Source organism: Mirounga angustirostris, unplaced genomic scaffold (assembly GCF_029215605.1).
Source record: "Mirounga angustirostris isolate CCGP_5_RB_7025 unplaced genomic scaffold, mMirAng1.0.hap1 SCAF_5, whole genome shotgun sequence".
Taxonomy (NCBI): Eukaryota; Metazoa; Chordata; class Mammalia; order Carnivora; family Phocidae; genus Mirounga; species Mirounga angustirostris.
In genome coordinates this window covers 95,070,207-95,091,919 of record NW_026991713.1, presented here as the reverse complement: position 1 = coordinate 95,091,919, position 21,713 = coordinate 95,070,207, and the positions used below count along the sequence as shown (strand labels likewise).

The window sequence follows — 21,713 nt, the reverse complement described above, 5'->3', positions numbered from 1 at the left end:
TTGGTGAGATTGAGGAGAAAAGGGAACAATTGTACACTGTCAATGGCAATATAAATTGGTAGAGCCACCATGGAAAGCGGTATGGAAGTTCCTCAAAAAATTAAAAATAGGGGCGCCTGGTTGGCTCCGTTGGTTAAGCATCTGCCTTCAGCTCAGGTCATGATCCCAGAGGCCAGGAATTGGGCCCCACATCGGGCTTCCTGCTCAGTGGGGAGTCTGCTTCTCCTTCCACCTGCTCCTTCTCTCTCTCTCTCACTCACTCTCTCTCAAATAAATAAATAAAATCTTTTTAAAAAATTAAAAATAGAGGGGCACCTAGGTGGTTCAGTCGGTTAATCATCTGCCATTGGCTCAGGTCATGATCCCAGGGTCCTGGGATTGAGCCCTACATTGGACTCCCTGCTCAAAAGAGAGTCTGCTTCTCCTCCCTCTGCACCTCCCCTCTGCTTGTGCTCTCTCGAATGCTCTCTCTCTCAGATAAATAAACACTTCAAAAAATAAATAAATAAAGTAACTCTAGCACATTAAAAAAAAAAAATTAAAAATAGAACTACCATAAGGGCTCCTGAGTGGCTCAGTTGGTGGTTGAGTGTCCAAATTTTTTTTTTTTAAGATTTTATTTATGTATTTGACAGAGAGAGACACAGCGAGAGAGGGAACACAAGCAGGAGGAGTGGGAGAGGGAGAAGCAGGCTTCCCGCAGAGCAGGGAGCCTGATCCGGGGCTCGATCCCAGGACCCTGGGATCATGACCTGAGCCAAAGGCAGACGCTTAACGACTGAGTCACCCAGGCGCCCCTGAGTATCCAAATCTTGATCTCAGGTCTTAATATCAGGGTCATGAGTTCAAGACCCATGTTGGGCATGGGGCCTACCTAAAAAAATAAAAAATAAAAAAAAAGAACTACCATATGATTCAACAATGTTTTTTCTGGGTATATATCTGAAGGAAATGAAATCACTATCTCAAGATATCTGTACCCCATGTTCATTGCGACATTATTTACTATAGTCTAGACATGTAAACAACCTATGTGTCCATCAACAGGTATGAATAAAGAAGATGCAATGTATATTATATATATACACACACATATACATATATAGATGTATATTACACACACACACACACAAATATTATATAGCCATAAAAAAGGAGGAAATCCTGCTATTTGTGACAACATGGATGAAACTTGAGGACATTATGTCATTTGAAATAGAGAGAGACAAATACTACATGATCTCACTTATATGCAGAATCTAAAAAATCCAAACTCATAGAAACAAAGAGAAGATTAGTGGTTACCAGGGGCGGGGATGAAGGTAGTCAAAGGGTATGAACTTCCAGTTTTAAGATGAATAAGTTCTGGGGATGTAATGTACCACATGGTGATTATGTTTAACAATACTGTATTGGGTTTTTTGGGAAGATTTTATTTATTTGAGAGAGAGAGTGAGAGACAGAGTACACACATGAGCAGTGGCAAAGGGAGAGGGAGAAGCAAACTCCCTGCTGAGCAGGGAGCCCGATGCCAGGCTCAATCCCAGGACCCTGGGATCATGACCTGAGCCGAAGGCAGACGCTTAACCGACTGAGCCACCCAGGTTCCCCAGCAATACTGTATTGTAAACTTGAAGTTTGCTAAGAGAGTGGATCTTAAATATTCTTATCACACATACACTGACACACACAACTGTAACTATATGAGGTGATAAATGTGTTTACTCACCTTATTGTAGTAATCATTTTGCAATATATATTATATCAAACCATTATTTTGTACCCCTTAAACTTATACAATGCTGTATGTTAATTGTCTCAATACTGTTTGAGGAAAAAAAAAAAGAGATTAAAAAAAGATCTAGAAATTTTACCAAACAGTAGTATCATGGATTATGTCAACTGCCTTGTTACAAATTATTCCAATACCTTTTGGCTTAAGATAACAATTAATATTTATTATGTCAAATTCATCAGGAATTCAGGAGCAACTTATCATGGTGTTTGTGGCTCAGGATCTCTCATGAGGTTTCAGTCAAGCTGTGAGCCAGGGATGTAGTCATCTCCAGGTTTGATTGAGGCTGGGGAATATGCTTCCCAGGTGGCATACTCATGGCTGGAAAGTAGGTGCTAGTGGTTGATGGGAGGTCTGTTTCTCCACAGGCTGCTTAAATGTCCTCATGACATGGCAGTTGGCTCTCTACAGAGCAAGTGGTCTAAGAAAGACCAAGGTGGACATTACCATGTCTTCAATGACTCAGTCTTGGAATCATACACTATTTCTTCTGCAGTAATGGACTACACAAGGACTTGAATCCCTGGAGATGAGAATAATTGGAGGCCATCTTGGATTTTAACTGTAGGGACTTTTGCTGTGTGTTTAGGACAAATAATTACATGGAACTAATTTCTAAGATGCTAAAGGGAAGCAAGAAACAAGTTTTTATTTATTTTTGACTCAGAACATCATAAGATTTAATAGAAAATTTATTAGTCAGAATTTATAGGATGACTTATTGTTATAATTAACAACATCTTAAACTTTGAGTAGCTAAACACAAAAAAGGGTTATTTCTTGCTCACATTGCAGCCTAATGTAAACTGGATGAGAATGTGGTTGCTCTGTGTGGTTTTTCAGGAACCCAAATTCCTTCCATCTGGGGACTCCACCATCTCCTATGACCTTCTGAATTCTCCACATTCAGCCAGCTCACAGGAGAAAGCACACACAGGAGAGGAGAGAGACAGAGACAGAAAGCATTAGTTTGCATGAAATAATGTTTTGTTTATTTATTTATTTTTATTTTATTTTTTAAGTAGGCTCCATGCCTAACATGGAACCCAGAGTGGGGCTTGAACTCACAACCCTGAGATCAAAACCTAAAGTGAGATCAAGAGTCAGATACTCAACTGACTGAGCCACCCAGGTGCCCCCGAAAGAGTATTTTTAGAATTAAGGTTTGGAAATGGCAAACATCACTTAATTTTTTTTTAAAGATTTATTTATTTATTTTAGAGAGACAGAGAGAGAGATCATGAGCAGGAGGGGCAGAGAGAGAGAGAGAATCAGGAGACTCTGCGCTGAGCTCAGAGCCCAAAGTGGGCCTCAATCTCACGACCCTGAGATCACAACCTGAGCTAAAACCAAGAGTTGGAGGCTTAACTGACTGTGCCATCCAAGTGCCCCTGCAAACATCACTTCTGACCCAATTCCACTAACCAAAAATCAGTCATGTGGCCCTACCCAACTCTTAGAAAGACAGAAACATGGTCCAGGAAGAGAAGAAAATGGAGATTGGTGAACACATAAAGTGCTTGCCACATGAGGAAACTGAAAGATTATGCAATCTAGCCAGGGTCAGACAAGGAACACCAGGGGAGTAAAAGTAGTGTGTTTTTTAAAAATACTTAATCTTGGGGGCACTTGGGTGGCTCATTCGGTTGGGTGTCTGCCTTCGGCTCGGTTCGTGGTCCCAGGGTTCTGGGATCGAGTCCCACATCGGGCTCCCTGCTCAGTGGGAAGCCTGCTTCTCCCTCTGCCTGATGCTCCCCCTGCTTGTTCTCCCTCTCTCTCTCTCTGACAAATAAAATCTTAAAAAAAAAAACAAAACTTAATTTTTAAAAACTTTGTTTGGCCATTCAGGATATGCCAGTAACCAACATCTCACCAACTCTCATTATGGATTCAGACTGGCTCAGTTACTTGCTTCACTTGCTTTCCTGGATTGGCATGAGGATATAAAGTGTTTTTTGGGGGGGGGGCATAAATAGGTGCTGGGAACTTATTGAATGTCCATATGAAGACTATGTGCATTTTTAATTTTTTAATTTTTTAAAGATTTATTTATTTATTTGAGAAAGAGAAAATGAGAGAGAGTGCAAGCCAGGGAGAGGGGGAGAGGGAGAGAGACAATCTCAAGCAGGGTCCATGCCCAGCATGTGAGGCTCAATCTCACAACCCTGAGATCACGACCCTAGCCAAAAATCAAGAGTTGGATGCTTAACCACTGAGCTACCCAGGCACCCTGAGAGCTAAGTTTTATATGCATCCATTGCTCTGTCTCATATATATATATATATGTATATCTCTCACATATACATATATACATATATATGTATATCTCTATCTCATAGATATGTGTGTGTGTGTGTGTATATATATATATATACTTTTAAATAGTTTATTTTTAAATAATCTCTACACCCAATGTGGGGCTTGAATTTATAACTCTGAGATCAAGAGTCACATGCTCTAGCGACTGAGCCAGCCAGCCACCCTGCCTTTTCTTATATATTAAACATATTCCTCCACAGTCCACACCCCTAATCATTTACCTTTTGTCATTTTACTCTTGCTTTAAAAGTTTTTGCTAACTACAGGGCGCCTGGGTGGTTCAGTCTGTTAAGTGTCTGACTCTTGATTTCAGCTCAGGTAGCTTTTCAGGGCTGTGAGATCCAGCCGCAAGTTGGGGCTCCACCCTCAGCTCAGGTCTGCTTAAGATTCTCTCCCTCTCCCTCTGCTTCTACCCCCAACCCCCTCTCACTCTTATTCTCTCTCTCTTTCAAAAAAAAAAGTTTTTGCTAATCTGATGGGGCACCTGGCTGGCTCAGTCAGTAGAGAATGTGAATCTTGATCTCGGGGTTGTGAGTTCAACCTCATGCTGGGGTGTAGATATTACTTAAAAATAATATCTTTAAAAAAATAAAAGAGTTTGCTAACTTGAATATTAAATTTATGATTTGGAAAGTTGGTATGGATAAGTCATTAAAGTGTGAATGATAAGCAATATAAGAATTATGTGACAAATAAAGTTATAGAACAATATGGGAAAGACCTAAAACTCTAAATAAATACATAACATACTAAATAAGGATATGCCTATGATCACCATATTTCTCAAAGAAAAATAAGTCTAGCTTGACCCTTGACTAATCCCTGAGGTCAATATAAATTTTTTCAACCTTGAAATTTCCATCTTGCCCAAATATACTCCTTCTGATTCTTTTATTTTCTTTCTTTCTTTTTTTTTAAGATTTTATTTATTTATTTGACAGAGAGAGACACAGCGAGAGAGGGAACACAAGCAGGGGGAGCGGGAGAGGGAGAAGCAGGCTCCCGGAGGAGCAGGGAGCCCGATGCGGGGCTCAATCCCAGGACCCTGGGATCATGACCTGAGCCGAAGGCAGACGCCCAGCGACTGAGCCACCCAGGCGCCCCCTGATTCCTTTGTTTTCTGTCATTTTGTATCTGAGCCTTTTCACATCCACTACTCCCGTGAGATTTATCCCTGTACTATTCCTTCATCTCACACTCTACGAGCCATCTGACTTGCCTCATGCATCTTTATATCCCCAGTGCCTAAGGTAGTGGTTAATATAGGCCCTGCCTGTCTATAACCATCATTTCATTAGGAAAAAAATCAATAATTTAAAATTAGTAAAAGCAACATGAGAGGGTACAAGGAACACTGCCTGCACATCAGAAAACCTAAAAACGTTCATAGCCTGTCACTTAAACACTGTAACCTTGAATAAGTACATTAACTTGTATGGGCCTTAATTTACTCATCTATAAAATTTTGATGATCATGGCTTAAGGCAAAGGAAAAGATTAAGATCATATATAGCTTAAGGAAAGGGAAGACTGAAGTCAGAAACTTCTATTTCTCTACTGTATTAGTTATCTATGGCTGTATAACAAATTACCCCGAAACCTAGTGGCTTAGTCAAAACTTCAGTTTCTTCAGTCAAAACACTTTCAGTTTTCTGTGGCAGGAATCTGGGAGTGGCTTAGCTGGGTGGTTCTTGCTCTGGGTTTAGATTTGACTCTAGTACTTTAGCATCTGTAACAGACCTGCCATTCATCAAACATTTGCAACTTTTTGTTAATATTTCGGATCTTCAGGGCACCTGGGTGACTCAGTTGTTTAAGCCTCCGACTCTTGATTTCGGCTCAGGTCATGATCTCAGAATTGTGAGATCGAGCCCCACGTCAGGTTCTGCACTGGACATGGAGCCTGCTTAAGATTCTCTCTCTCTCTCCCTCTCTCTCTCTGCCCCTCTCTTTAAAAAAAAAAAAAAAAATTCAAATCCCATTCATTTCTGCAAGAAGTAGGTTTCCTTTCCAGGTTTTTAAATTTCCTTGCATGATTTACAGAAAACTGATAGTATTGGAATTTTCTTAAATGACATGGGGGGGGCGGTGCTGTTGATCAGAGATTGTCTCATATCAACCTTGGGAAGTTTTGCCAGATGTATTAACAGAAAATGACCAAGGTAGGTTTTTTCCCACAGAGTAGGTTGACCTGAATTTTGTTTGTGAGACAGGACTGATGTTGTCTCCTCAGAAGAGTTTTAAGCACAGAAGAGAGGAGAAAAAATTCCCAGGGTGATAGTGAAGGGAGATCCCAGGATAATAGTAGACTCAGTAAGCAATTACATAGTTTGGGGCAAGAAGGCAAAGAGGTCCAGAAAGAATGTATCTAAGAAAAAAAGTGAACTTCCAGTTTTCCCACATTTTTACCAACACTGGATAATAGAAAAACAGCCCCTCTGGGAATTGTTTGTTATTATCCTTTGCCCATTTATCTGTTGGTTTTGTCATCTCCCCTCTATTAATATTTGTAAAAGAGCTTTGTACATTTGAGAAAACATCCATTATAGAGAAATACATCCAGATGTATTTTTCTCTCTTTTGATTTTGTTCTGTTTTGTTTTTCCCCTTTTGAGAACTGTTAAAATTTTATGTAGTCAAATATATAAATCTCTAGTTTCTACATCATGCTGATAAAGGTAATTTGTATATCGGGACTGTGATACTGTGAATTATAATTTGAATTGTAATAAATACATATTTGGTCTTCATCCATGTTTCTAGCACAGTGCTTTCTAAAACCCTTGGAATTTCCTAAGTGGCTGGAGGGATGAGGGATTAAAGTGTCTTTTGTTATGTTAATGAGGTAATTTTTGGACCGCCTCGGGTCACTTAAGAAAGAGGGGTGGTTGCCCGGGGAACTGACCGAGTGATTAAAGGGCTGAAACTTTCAGTTCCAAGTTCCATGAGGGTGAGGGGCTGGAGGTTAAATGGATCACCAATGGCCAATGATTTAATCCATCATCACCTAAGCACTGGAGCCATCCTTTTTAAAAAGCCAAAGGGACAGGGTTTGAAGAGCTTCAGGGCTGGTGAATAGGTGGAGATTTGGGGAGAACATTGCGCTTGGAGAGGGTGTGAAAGCTCCCCTCATTTCCCCATACCTTGCTCACTGTATCTCTTCCATCTGGTTGTTCCTGAGTTACATCCTTTTATAAGAAGCTGGCACTCTAGGGGCACCTGAGTGGCTTAGTCCTTAGGCGTCTGCCTTTGGCTCAGGTCATGATCCCAGGGTCCTGGGATCAAGCCCCGCGTCAGGCTCCCTGCTCCGCGGGAAGCCTGCTTCTCCCTCTCCCACTCCCTCTGCTTGTGTTCCCTCTCTCGCTGTGTCTCTCTCTGTCAAATAAATAAATAAAATCTTAAAAAAAAAAAAAGCTGGCACTCTAGTAAGTAAAATGTTTCTCTGAGTTCTGTGAGCCCCTCTAGCAAATTAATCAACCCCTAGGAGTGGATCGAGGGAGCCTCTGATTTATAGCCAGTAGGTCAGGAGCACGCGTGACAGCCTGGACTTGTGATTGGTATCCTATTGCAGGGAGTTGTTGGAAACTCCCAGTTTGTGGCTCATCAGTCAAAACACAGATAATGAGCCTGCCATTGGTGTCTGAAGGCAGGGATGAGGGGGTGTGGGACTGAGCCTTTATTCTGTGGAATCTGATGCTATATCCTAGAACATAGTGTCAGAATTAAGTTGACAGCAGCTGGTGTCCTGAGCATTGCTTCATGGTGTATATGGGGGTAACCTCCTTCCCATATTGGAACTGGGCCCAGAACCTCATTTAGGGACCCACAAAATGGTGGTCAGTCCACATCACAAAACTAGTTGAAACCTAAGTTGGCCTGTACTTACGAGAAATGCTTCATGGTTAAAGAAGCATCACATACACTAATCACACACACCCCCCCCCTCGGCTTTAGCTCACCTTACCCTAGAAAACAGGATCTGCTAGCCTATTAAGGAAATCCCTGACATCCTAACTAATCATGCCAGGTTTCCAAGTTGTGGCTTCTAATGACTTATAAAACTCACTTTTGGCCAAACATCCTTCTGGAAGAGTCTCCTTTGCTTGTGAGGCACTGGACTCCCCCAGTCCACGGATGATTTTCCCTTGAGTGAAGAATATCTAACTTGTTACTAAATTATTGTACTTTCTTTGACAATGCTTCGTAAGACTTTTACCTCTACCAGAGTATAATATATTCATTCATCTTCCCCTCCTCCCACCCAAGGTGGGGGGGAGAGTTCACAAGAAAAAGGGCCCATTTGGGATGCCTCAGGTCACTTAAGTTGTCTTAAATTTATAGTCTTTAATGTCCCTTTTCTGTGGCATTCTCCAGTTGCTCTGAGCTACTAAGGTTCAGGCATGGAGAGGGCAGATGGGGTTTTAGCAGATGAGAGCAATAAAGTGAAGGGGAAAAAAACCTTCAGACAAGTCTGAGTCTGAGCTGGATAAGAAAGAAAATGGAGAGGACTGGTAGGTTGGGAAAAGTCAGAAAGGTCAACCAGCTGGAAATCTTGATAAGATCATTAAATAGGTCTCGTGGGTGTATTTCAACAATCGAGCTTGAAGAATGGTATGTTATGGTCAGAAACAGGATGGGTTAGCTATTTGGAAAGCCAGGTAGCTACAACTGATAACATTGCTGAGGGTGTGACCAAGGGAGTCTGTGCTTGAGTTTGAGTAGAAAAGCAGAAAGGAGGAGGAGGTCAAGTAACTAAGAGGTAAGCCCCACTATTGTCTTGCTGTTTTCTTGGTGTTCTTAACAAGTTTCAGAATTTTTCTTGCTGTTCTCACATGTTTCTTTTTTATTTATTATAAATATATATTTATTTATTACATGTTTCTTTTAGTAGATGAACTCTGGAATAATTTTGTGCAATTCTTAAAGGTCTGTTAGAATTTTCAAAATGCCATTAAGGAGGCTGTAAATGCCATGTAAAAAAAGCAACTTTTCCTTTATCCTCCAATAATGTGGTACTGTCCTGTGTCCATTTCTTCCCAGCCAAGTTTCTTGAGATAATAGTGTATATGCACTATTTTATTTACTTATCTTTTGCTCCTCAACTCCTTTGGGAAGTTTATGCTAAAGACTCTCTTCAGTCTTTGTCTTCCTTTACATATTTGCAGACAGAGATTGAGTAAAACCAATTTGGGAAAATAGCAGTGACTAAAACAGACCCCACCTTTGCTTTCATGGTGCTCAAATACTAGTTTTCTCTTACTATAAAAACACACCTCTCAAAAGATCTCACCCATCTCCATGGCTTCAACTATCACCTGTAATCAGAAGTGATAGTCATATTAACAGTTGATATCACCCAAGCACCAACTAAGTCAGAACGGGGCACCAGCCAATCAGACAACTAGTCTGGTTGCACTCTAATGTTGGCTGAATATTGGCCCAACCTACAATATATAAATATTATATGATAATATGATGTCTGATAGTTTGTTCTTTTAATAAACTGGAACCTCCAGACTGCTCAAGTTCTAGCTGTTAATTCCTGCTGTGTGATTTGGGGCAAGTTACTTTACCTGTTTGCTCCAGTTTCATCCTCTAAATGGGGGAGAATAGAGTTCTTATATCATAGGGTTGTTAGGCAAATCAAATGAGATGAACATGGAAAGCATTTAGAACAGCCTGGAATATAATAAGCACTCAGTAAATGAAAGCTATTAGTATTCATTGTTCTATGACCATGTCCCTAATCCTGAGACATTTTCCCCCCTGAGTTTCAAAGTTACAGATTAAGTGGCTTCCCCCACACCCTCAGTTATACCATGGATGCCTGGGTAACATATAAGTTTAAGTATAATTAGTAGAGGCAGACTTGTAAACAAATCGGGCAAACAAATTTTATATGTACTTGATTATAGGTACTGGGTTGAATGCGGAAAGTAATAAAAACAGCAGTTATATAAGGTACTCATCATGTATGGGATGCCTGGGGGGCTCAATCAGTTAAGCGTCTGCCTTCGGCTCAGGTCATGATCCCAGGGTCCTCGAAACCAGTCCTACATCGAGCTCCCTGCTCAGCGGGAAGCCTGCTTCTCCCTCTGCCTGCCACTCCCTCTGCTTGTGCTCTCTCTCTCTGACAAATACATAAAATCTTTATTTAAAAAAAAAAAAAAAAGGTACTCATCGTGTACCAGGTACTGTTATAAGTTATTCATATATGTGGACCCACTTAATCTTAGCGACTGTCCCATCAAGTAAGTACTGTTCTTATTCTCACTTTATAAATAAGAAAACAAGCACAGAAAGCTCAACTGATTTGAACAAGGTCACAGAGCTACTCAGTTTTAAACGACTCTGCCTCCAGACTTGAAGCTCCTTGTCACGCCACTGTTCTGCCTCACCAAAGAGGAAGCAGTTATTCGTGACAAAAGAGCATTTCTTAAACTCTTTACATATCAGATCTATTTCCCTCCAGATTTTACAATTCTAAAATATCCCCCAGAGGAAGCGAGCTGTGGACCCTTGTTCTGCTGGTTAATATAACAGTATATCCTTTCATTATACCTGGGATCAGCGCCCTGATGGTGACTTATTTTTTTTTAAGATTATTTATTTATTTATTTGAGAGAGAGAATGGGAGGGGGGAGGGGCAGAGGGAGAAGCAGACTCCCCGCTGAGCAGGGAGCCCGATGCGGGACTCGATCCGGGGACTCCAGGGTCATGACCTGAGCCGAAGGCAGTCGCTTAACCAACTGAGCCACCCAGGCACCCGATGGTGACTTCTTTTTTGATCTCCTATTTTTAAACATCTGATCCTTTATCATGAAAGATATATTCTTCACTTTAACGTATAAAGTTAGTTTTCTGAGACAGAACCATTTCTGTCTGCTCGAACAGCCCTGCTTCATTGCCTAATTATTAAAGAGGAAATGAACACTGTTGGAGCCAAGGTCAAAGCTAGAGTCAAAGGAACTGACAAACTTGAATCATTTTCTGAATAACTACCTTCTCGTCCCAGAACTCAGAGCAAGTGAACACACACGTGTGTACCTGTGTGCACAACTGGATAATAAATTTTGATCTGCCCTCAAAGAAGTAAAAAAGTACATAATTTTTACACAATATAATGAGAAGGATGCTATTCATGTTTCTAGTGTTGATGACAGTCACTTAGCTTCACTGAGACCCTATATTGGCTGAGAACTGGCATCCTTTGATACCGGCAAGGCAGTGTTTCCCAAACTTAAATCATCAGAGACAAATTACAAATTTTCATATAAGAATACGTGGGGGATGCCTGGGGGGCTCAGTCGGCTAAGGGTGGGCTCAGGTCGTGATCTCAGGCTCCTGGGATCGAGCCCCATATGGGGCTCCCTGCTCAGCGATGAGTCTGCCTCTCCCTCTCTTTCTGCCCCTCTCCCTGGCTCATTCTCTCTCTCTCTCAAACTAAAAAAAAAAAAAAAAAAAAAAAATACTGGATCATCTGGAATAACTGTTTTATAATAGAATTATCAATGTCAAGAGAAGTCTAAAGGAGAGCACTGGGTACTGTACTGAAGAAAGATTAACAGTAACTTGAATAAATTAAAATTATGGGACAGATGAGCCATCCTGGGACACTGGGTGGAATTTGGAGCTTCTATATAAGTTATTGCCATATTTATTTTGTAGTCTATACTTATGAAAGTATATACTCATCTTGGTGTGAACCAAGGTGAAAACATTTCATTAAAAATAGTATCGTAACTTTCTTAGTTAGGAGAAAAAAAAAGTGAGAGAGTTTATACTCCAAGTAGATGATCACCACAAGTTCCTTCTAATTTTATCATTCTATCGTTGACTGATTTTGTGTTTTTAAGACTCTAGTTCAACTTCATTAATCTTTATGAAGGCCTTTGCCAAACTTCTGTAGCTCAGTGGTTTCAATATTCTTTATCCCTCCTGGCTTAATTTTGGGTTTGGATCTCATCTCTGATAAAGGGTACATGAAGTCTCTATGGGATTTAAATCAGAAGGAAAAAGAAACCAAATTTCATGGACCATGACAGCTTTAAAACCCCAGGGGCAGATTTTATTTGATTAACACTCAGAGGTGGTTATTTGTGCTGTGCAGATTTCATGGTCCAAAGATTAGAACAGCTTGTTATGCATCAACCTAGCCAGGCTTTGTGCCTATCTCTCCAATGGTGTGTGACTTCAGACAAGCTCTCTCCTGAGCTGGCCTCTCCACACCTTCCTGACAATCACTCCTTCCCCTTTGCCTCTCAGCTGCGACGTGGGACCCCTCCTGAGCTGTTACTAGCCCTAGGACACTTCGTGGTCTCTCTTTGGCTCCCTTAAGCCCTGTTCTCCCCTTGTAAATAGTTAAAGTGTGCCATCTGTCGCTGCCAGGATTCTGACCATTTTTATGAAATTAACAGGAAATACATTTTTTTTTTTTTTTTTTTTTTTTACATTCTTGCTTTTCCCAGGTTTGTAGGCACTGGCAATATTTGGTGATTGTCTTTATGAACCAGCGCGTGGATGCATGTATTAGTTTGTTGGTGTGGCTTACAGAGCCAGGAATAAAGGAGACACCAGCTCTTAACTTGGATACCGGCCTCTTGTCTACCCAACTATGCAGTGCAAGCAACCAGATCCTGTCTTTGGGTCACATGGTCTTCCCACTGCATCAAGTATTGCAGATGGCCAAGGACCCGGAGGAAGGCTGGCAGCTTCTCAAGTATCTACTCTTCTTCATTTTTATTGGAGCTGGATGCCGGTTTGTGAGCTAGAAGTTTCGGCAAGGGTGTATCTGAATAGACAAAGGTTGTTGGAGATGAGAATCTAAAGGGTTTAATAACTCAATCACCATAGAGCTTTCAAAGGAAGGGGCAGTCTTCCAGCTTGGACTGGAGGTAGGGGAGACATATCAAGAAGCCAACCAATCAACTTCTCTAGCTTGGATTTTCTACTGGTACTTGATGCTTTCACTTTATGCTACAACTTATCAAATATCTTAGAAAAGCTGGTGGAGGGGGGCACCTGGGTGGCTCAGTTGGTTAAGCGACTGCCTTCGGCTCAGGTCATGATCCTGGAGTCCCGGGATCGGGCTCCCTGCTCGGCAGGGAGTCTGCTTCTCCCTCTGACCCTCTCTCCTCTCATGCTCTCTCTCTCTCTATCTCATTCTCTCTCAAATAAATAAATAAAATCTTAAAAAAAAAAAAAAGAAAAGAAAAGCTGGTGGAGGGAGTGTAGCTCTTCCTGGGCTTGTGATGGTGCAGAGTGGTTTGAGCAAGTTCCTAGGATAAAGCCATAGCTGCTGAAGAATGGTATACTCTTGGTGGAAGAGTGAATTCTTCTATGGGATTTCTTTGAAGGTAAGGTTGGTGAGTCAGTCACATTCTCTGAGAGATAAAGGGCAGAGAGACATTCTCCAGGGTTCTGACTAGTCGTTAAGTAGAGGACTTGCACAGTGTTTGGTAGAATAACGATCTAAAATGAGAGCTGCGTGAGAGATTATACAGTCAGGTAAGCAGTAGAGGTAGAATAATCTAGAGTCTTAAAATAATAAGGAAAATTACCCTGTGTCTTCTTGAACACCCAAATCCCTGAAGAGGGAAATGTTTGTACAGTTTTCTTAGCTGTATCCCAAATCACATTTCCATGGAGAGTCACATGCTTCCTAAGAACATCCTTATACCACAAGGTAATAAAAACTTTTCAGCCTTCAGTAAAATTTTATATATTACTTCAAGTCATTTTTTTTCCTACAAAGAAACAACATATATCCCCTATATGATAAATAAAGAATAATAAAACCATAATGAAATATAGATTCTAGGCTGCCAACTTCCTTTACACCAGCCTTAAAGTTGATGAACAAATTAAAAAGGTATTGCAGGGGCACCTGGGTGGGTCATTTGACTAAGCGGCTGCCTTCAGTCAGGTCGTGATCTCGGGGTCCTGGGACTGAGTCCCACATTGGGCTCTCTGCTCAGCAGGGAGTCTGCTGCTGCTTCTCTCTCTTTCTCTCTCTCTCTCAAATAAATGAATAAAATCTTAAAAACAAATAAAAAGTATTTCATTGCATATCATAGAAACTTCATTGTCTAAGGAAATAATAAAACCAGGTAGGGTTGGAAAAATGTTCCATTCTTCTCCGTTTTTTGGCTAGTGTAATAATTACATTGACATAGGGCAGATTAACGGGAAGAAAACAAATTTAATTTTATATGTACAGGAGCCCCATAAAAATATGAGACTCAGAGAAGGAAGGAAGGAAACTTTTAGACAAACACAAATTTGTGAAGACTTGGCAAGACAACGGTGTTTGAGCTTCAGACGGTTAAATGGTGAAGAAGTAACAAGACTTGTTTATACAGCCTTCTCAGTCCTAACTTCCCTGTCTCTGGTGAGAAGGATGCCTCCACCTTCCTGGTACAGGGAAGGTACCTTTCCCATGGGAGATTTATCTCCTGCTTCCAGGAGGGCAAGGAGGGTCAGAGTGTCCTTCTTGCACCAGCTGTTTCTCAAGAGCCTTTGATTCACAACAATCAATATGCCCAGGTGGCATATTTGGGGGTGGCATGTTCTGTTCTCCTTCAACCAGAAAATGTTAAACTTGAGAATGACAAGAGTCTGCCATATATGTTTGATAAAACAAGAGACACTGTCAGGGGTTGAAGGGACTACCCAGTGCAGTATATGACCTGGGTTGGGGGTGAGGTCATTCTCGGGTTCACCAACTACCTGCATTCAGGGCCTTGGGAAAGAGGCATGTGTAAGATACAATCATGAGTGTGGGTCAAGGAGATCACTAGGAACTATTTTAAGACCTGTAGGCCTGAAGCAGTCCTGTGTTGGGGCATGCTTTATATTCTTTTATGAGATGATCAAGTGCAGCCATAACAGGAGACAGAGACACTCAGGAAAAATTTACTCTATTCGCAGGTTGTAGAGACAGGAGACACAGCATGTGATACAGGGCCCCATGAAAGAACATCAGAGTGGTCAGGAAGCAGAAGATTGGTGGGAGCCAAAGGTCTAGGGGAGAGCCTCCACTGGAGTTTCCAATGAGAAAAGCAAGGCAGGGTAGGGTAAACAGTTTAGGACTATCTAGTTTGAATAATTTTCTTGGGCTCTACCCTATTGAGATGGTCCCTCCTTGCCTGGTATCTGGCCCTGGGATGAATAAGGAAGAGGAATTTTACCTCCAGGGGCATATGGTCAGCTAGGGGAGGTATGGCTGTGGATTTGTTAGTTTGCACGTCAAGGACATGCTGGGTCCTTGCTATCTCTAAGAATTGGCTAGCCTCTGGAGGGGCAGCCTCTTCCCAGCCCGAAGGTTGTTGTGTTGTGTTTTGTTTTTTAGTTTGTTGTTTGTTTTTAAGTAATCTCTAGGCCCAACATGTGGCTCAGACTCAGGACCTTGAGATCTAGAGTCACATGCTCTACTGACTGGGCCAGCCACATGACCCTTTTTAAGGTGTTAAGATAGAATACCCCGAAAAAGTTTAAAAATATGTACAACAGGGCACGTGGGTGACTCAGTGGGTTAAGCCTCTGCCATTGGCTCAGGTCATGATCCCAGCGTCCTGGGATCAAACCCTGCGTCGGGCTCTCTGCTCAGTGGGGAATCTGCTTCTCCCTCTCTCTCTGCCCCTCCCCCTGCTCATGCTCTCTCTCTGTCTCTGCCCCTCTCTCAAATAAATAAAGTCTTTAAATAAAAATATGTACAACAGGGCACCTGGTTGGCTCAGTCAGTTAAGCATCTGCCTTCAGCTCAGGGCTCAGGTCATGATCCCAGGGTCCTGGGATTGAGACCCACGCCGGGCTCTCTGCTCAGCAGAGAGTCTGCTTCTCCCTCTCCCTCTGCCTGCTGCTCCCCCTGCTTGTCCTCTTTCTCTCTCTGTCAAATAAATAAATAAAATCTTTAAAAAAAGAGAGTACCTTTAAAAAAAATATGTACAACACGGGGGACCCTACTATGTATCAGTTGTTTATATGTAATATTAATTTTAGGGGCACCTGGGTGGCTCAGTAGATGAAGCATCTGCCTTTGGCTCCGGTCATGATCCCAGGGTCTTAGGATCCGAGTCCCACATCGGTCTCCTTGCTCTGTGAGGGGCCTGCTTCTCCCTCTCCCTCTGCCCCTGCTCGTTTGCTCTCTCTCAAATAAATAAATAAAATCTTTTTTAAAAAAATAAATTTATATGTGAGTTAAGTAACTATTGGCCAATTGGCATATTATGTTTTGTTGGTATTTAATTAAACATTTATTTACTTTTCAGGAATTTGGCAATGGGTAGGTGGGCATTTTAGAGGTGTTCACTTTTAGGTCTCAGATAGTTTTTAGACCTCTGAAAAGTTTATAAGGCCTAGAGTAGCTCAGGCCATAACCTAGTTTACCAAATCTCCTGATGTCCTTTAATCTCCTTCACATTTTTCAGGAGGGGTTGGTTGTGGTAATCTCAACTTGTGATGGATATCATATCAGCCGTCCTCTCAGTAAGACCTGACAAATGCACCCTTGACTAATGCACTTGCAATCCTTGGCTTGTTGTGATACCAGGCATCAACTGATCTGATTCTCTACAGAAAAGATAAAACTGTCTGCTCTCTGTCCAAACAGCAGGTATTTATTATCTGTGCCTCCCAGGCAAGAGAAGTTGTAGCCTGGTTGAAGGCAATCTTAGTAGAATTAAGAATCTGCTGATGAGTTTGACCTGTACCCCAGTTGAAGATGTAATCAATCAGGTACCTGGGTGGCTCAGTTGGTTAAGTGTCCAACTCGTGATTTTGGCCCAGGTCATGATCTTAGGGTCTTGAGATCAAGCCCCATGTCAGGCTATGCACTGAGCATGAAGTCTGCTTAAGATTCTCTCTCCCCCGGGTGCCTGAGTGGCTCAGGTGGTTAAGTGTCTGCCTTTGGCTCAGGTCATGATCCCAGAGTCCTGGGGTTGAGCACCACATCGGGCTCCCAGCTCAGCGGGGAGTCTGCTTCTCCCTCTCCCTCTCCCTCTGCCCCTCCTCCCTGCTTGTGTGCTCTCTCTCTCTCTCAAATGAATAAAATCTTAAAAAAAAAAATTCTCTCCCCGCTTTCCCTCTGTCCCTCCCCACATGCTCTCTCTCACTTTAAAAAAAAAAAGATGCAGTCAGTCAGAACAACAAATGTATCAAGGGTCTATCATGTTTCAGATGATCCTCTAAGACAATGATGGCCAAAAGAATACAAATCCTATAATTCTCCCTCATACAATCAAACTTTATGAAAGAACAATTTCTGATTAGTGCTCTTGATCCCCAGTTCTTTCCTGCTCATTGTTTTTTCAATGGAACACATCCACGTCCCCCTGAAGCCCTTGTTCACCTCCACATCATTAAATCCAGTCAGTACTTATCATCTTATCTGCCTCCTTTCTGAAAACTCCCTACTCCGTTGCCTCCATGGATGCTGCTCCCGTGGTTTCCCTTTTTTCCTCTGGATGTCTCCTCTGAGACTCATTCTTAGATTCTTCTTTCCCTTTCTGCACCTTACATGTCTGTGCTCCCCAGTTCTCTCTCATTTATTTGCATTTTATATACTTTCTTCCTGTGGACCTCCTACACATGCATGGATCCATTTAAGAAAGTATAAGGCTGATAGCTACCAAATCTATTTTTTCTTCAAATGAACCATTTTCCTGCTTTAACATGTCTCAACATAAACCCACTGTCCTCAGGAAACAACAGATGTTGGCGAGGATGTGGGGAAAGGGGAACCCTCTTAGACTATCGGTGGGAATGCAAACTGGTACAGTCACACTGGAAAACAGTATGGAGATTCCTCAAAAAGCTAAAAATAGAGCTACCCTATGACCCAGCAATTGCACTACTAGGTATTTATCCAAAGGATACAAACATAGTGATCTAAAGGGGCACCTGCACCCCAATGTTTATAGCAGCAATGTCCACAATAGCCAAACTGTGGAAAGCGCCCATATACCCAGATTTTGAATGGATAAAGAACACACACACACACACACACACACAATGGCATATTACTTGGCCATCAAAAAGAATGAAATCTTGCCATTTGCAACGATGTGGAGGGAACTAGAGGGTATTATGCTAAGCAAAACTAAGTTAGAGAAAGACAAATATATGATTTCGCTCATATGTGGAATTTAAGAAACAAAACAGATGAACATAGGGGAAGAGGGAAGGAAAAATAAGATGAAAATAGAGAGAGGGGCAAACTATGAGACCCTGAACTATAGGAAACAAACTGAAGGTTGCTGGAGGGGAGGTTGCAGGGGAGGGATGAGGTAACTGGGTGATGAGCATTAAGGAGGGCACTTGATGTAATGAGAACTGGGTGTTATATGCAACTGATGAATCACTAAATTCTACCTCTGAAACTAACACTACACTGTATGTTAACTAACTTGAATTTAAATTTAAAAATTAAAAAAAAAAAAAACCCATAAACCCGTTGTCTTTATCACCCTGTTCTTTTTTCCCTCCTTTGTTTTCTCTCTTGGTGATGAGATCACCATCAAGTCATTTTCAAAGTGGAAACCTAGCAGTTACCCTCAACCACAACCTCTTCCACAACTAATTAGCTAAGGCAGATGCTACTCCCTAACATTCACCAGCTCCCTCCCTCATCCATGACTCCAGTCCTGCCTTAAAGTCTTCATCCCTTTTATCCAGGCCTAACTGCAATAGTATTTTAAGAAACCTTCCAGGGCGCTTGGGTGGCTCAGTCGGTTAAGCATCTGCGTAGAGCATCTGCCTTTGGCTCAGGTCATGGTCCCAGGGTCTTGGGATCGAGTCCCACACCGGGCTCCCAGCTCAGCAGGGAATCTGCTTCTCCCTCTCCCTTGGCCTGTCTCCCCCACTTGTGCTCTCTTTCTCTCTGACATAAGTAAAATCTTAAAAAAAAAAAAAAAAGACAAGGGTTTTCAGGATCAGGCTACTGCTTATAGAGGAGATCAGCTTTATTTCCAACCACCCCCTTCTCCTACTACCTAAGTCACACAAATTTCTACCTTCTGCACTACTTTAAACCTCTCAGTCTTTATTTTTTTTAAAGGTTTTATTTATTTGTCAGAGAGAGAGCACACAAGCAGGGACAGTGGCAGGCAGAGCAATGAGCCCAACGTGGGGCTTGATTCTAGGACCCTGGGATCATGACCTGAGCTGAAGGCAGACACTTAACTGACTGAGCCACCCAGGCATCCCTAAACCTCTTAATCTTTAGACATGCTATTCTATCTGCCAAGTATATCCTTACCACTTTTCACTCCTAACTTCTTTTAATGTAAGCAAGAGGACTGGGAGGATGCATAAGCAGAGCTCTGGAATGCTAGTAATGTTCTATTTCTTGATCTTGGTGTTTGTCATACATTCTTGAAAATTCTCAAAGTGTCATTTGTGATTCCTGCACTTTTCTCTATGTGCATAATATTTTAATTAAAAAATTATTTAAAACTTAAAAATATTAAGTTCCTGGATATTCTGCTCTGGGAAGCCTTCTTTGGAACTTCAAGCTAAATAAAACAACTTCCTCCACATGTATGTCTGCATACTTTTGTCAAATTGTGTGTAATTGTGGATTGTTAGCCTCTCTCTTTTCTAGGAGCTTTTTAGGGGAAAGGCTATTTCTCATTTACTTTGTAGCATGAGTACTCACCAGTGCTTGCCAAAATAGTAGGTGCTCAAAAGATACATGATACAGAAACATAAGTCTCCTCTCCCTCTGCTTTGAAGGAGACATGGCCGGCCTGACCAGTCATAGTCACTAGAAGATGGAATTCGATTCCCGAGTTTTGAGATAGAGCTCTGTTCCTACCAAAATCAACAGTTTTTACTAGAAACTGAAGAGTTAAGCGAAGATTGAGTAGAGGAGAATCAAGATGGAAATACCAGGAATAGACAGATTAAAAGCCTAGAACAACAGAGATTAGAATTGGGGTGACTCAGTGACACTGAGTTTAGAGGACAGACAGGACAGACATAAGCCAAGGGTGTCCTGGTGATGGTGAGAAACACAAGCTGGCATTGGGCTTTTAGTTTCCAATTGCAGGGCTGTTAGGTTCCTGCATGAGTCACATTGGCTTATGGGATCAGGGCATGGAGAGACAGGCGATTAGGCAAGGACCAGCGCCACTGGGTGAGACCTAGGGACTCAGGCAATGTATTTCTCTCAAATACAGCTATCTTCAAGGAGCAATACTCCAGTCAATGTAGAAACCTGTGATTTGCTTTTAATTCACTCTCCCTTTACAACATTCATATCTAATCACTCATCTCCTCAAAGTCTATAAAGTGGTTCACGCCTCTCATTTCTTTTTTTTTTAAGATTTTATTTATTTATTTATTTATTTATTTATTTATTTATTTGAGAGAGAGAGAGAGAGAGAAACAGCATGAGAGGGGATAGGGTCAGAGGGAGAAGCAGGCTCCCTGCTGAGCCGGGAGCCAGATGTGGGACTCAATCCCAGGACTCCGGGATCATGACCTGAGTCGAAGGCAGTCGCTTAACCAACTGAGCCACCCAGGCGCCCTCGCCTCTCATTTCTAATTCCCACTGATACCACCTTAGTAGGAACATGTTTTGAACAGCCCAAAAGATAGTTGAGGCAATTTAAATTGTCCCTCTTTGGGCAATTTGAAAAAATTGCCAATTAGCCATAATATTTACGAATAAAAAAGTAGAGAAGATGGGAGCATCCATGAGGGATTATACACAAGTTCAAGTATTACGGAACAGCAACTTGGAGTAAGCAGAGGAAGTAAGCTAAGAAGGGAGGTGAACAGGGGCACCTGGCTGGCTCAGTCACTGGAGTGTGTGACTCTTGATCTTGGGGTTGTGAGTTCAAGCCCCACCTTGGGTGTAGAGCTCACTTAAAAATAAAGCCTTAAAAAAAATAAATAAGGGAGGTGAACAGAGGGAACCCTTAGTGGAAAAAAAGGAGACTCTTAATAGAGACAGAGGTCATGTGGTCCCTGAAAAAGAGACAGAAAAAGTAAAAGGCGAAAGATTTATGCGATCTGAAGAGAAACCAGAGTATTGAGACAGAAAAAGTAATCAGGGAGCGCCTGGGTGACTCAGTTGTTAAGCGTCTGCCTTCGGCTCAGGTCATGATCCCAGGGTCCTGGGATCGAGCCCCGCGTCAGGCTCCCTGCTCGGCGGGGAGTCTGCTTCTCCCTCTCCCACTCCTCCTGCTTGTGTTCTCTCTTTTGCTGTGTCTCTCTCTGTCAGATAAATAAATAAAATTTAGGGGGCGCCTGGGTGGCTCAGTTGGTTAAGCGACTGCCTTCGGCTCAGGTCATGATCCTGGAGTCCCGGGATCGAGTCCCGCATCGAGTCCCACATCGGGCTCCCTGCTCGGCAGGGAGTCTGCTTCTCCCTCTGACCCTCCTCCCTCTCATGCTCTCTGTCTCTCATTCTCTCTGTCTCAAATAAACAAATAAAATCTTAAAAATAAATAAATAAATAAATAAATAAATAAATAAATAAAATTTAAAAAAAAAGAAAAAGTAATCAGTCACAAGAACCGTATCAGTTGCTAGTAAAACCATCTCACTTTTCCAGTTAGTCTACCTGTGGCTATGAAAGAAGTTTCCTTTTTAT

At 41.9% G+C, this 21,713-nt stretch overlaps 1 protein-coding gene across 1 annotated transcript in view; it reads left to right on the top strand.

Moving 5' to 3' along the window:
* Positions 1-8,648: 8,648 nt before the first annotated feature.
* Positions 8,649-21,713, top strand: part of RIMKLB (ribosomal modification protein rimK like family member B) — a 153,228-nt gene continuing 140,163 nt past the window's right edge. Inside the window, exon 1 of the mRNA XM_054507199.2 lies at positions 8,649-8,873. The gene's annotated coding sequence lies outside the window, so the exon portion shown is untranslated. The remainder of the gene's footprint in view (positions 8,874-21,713) is intronic.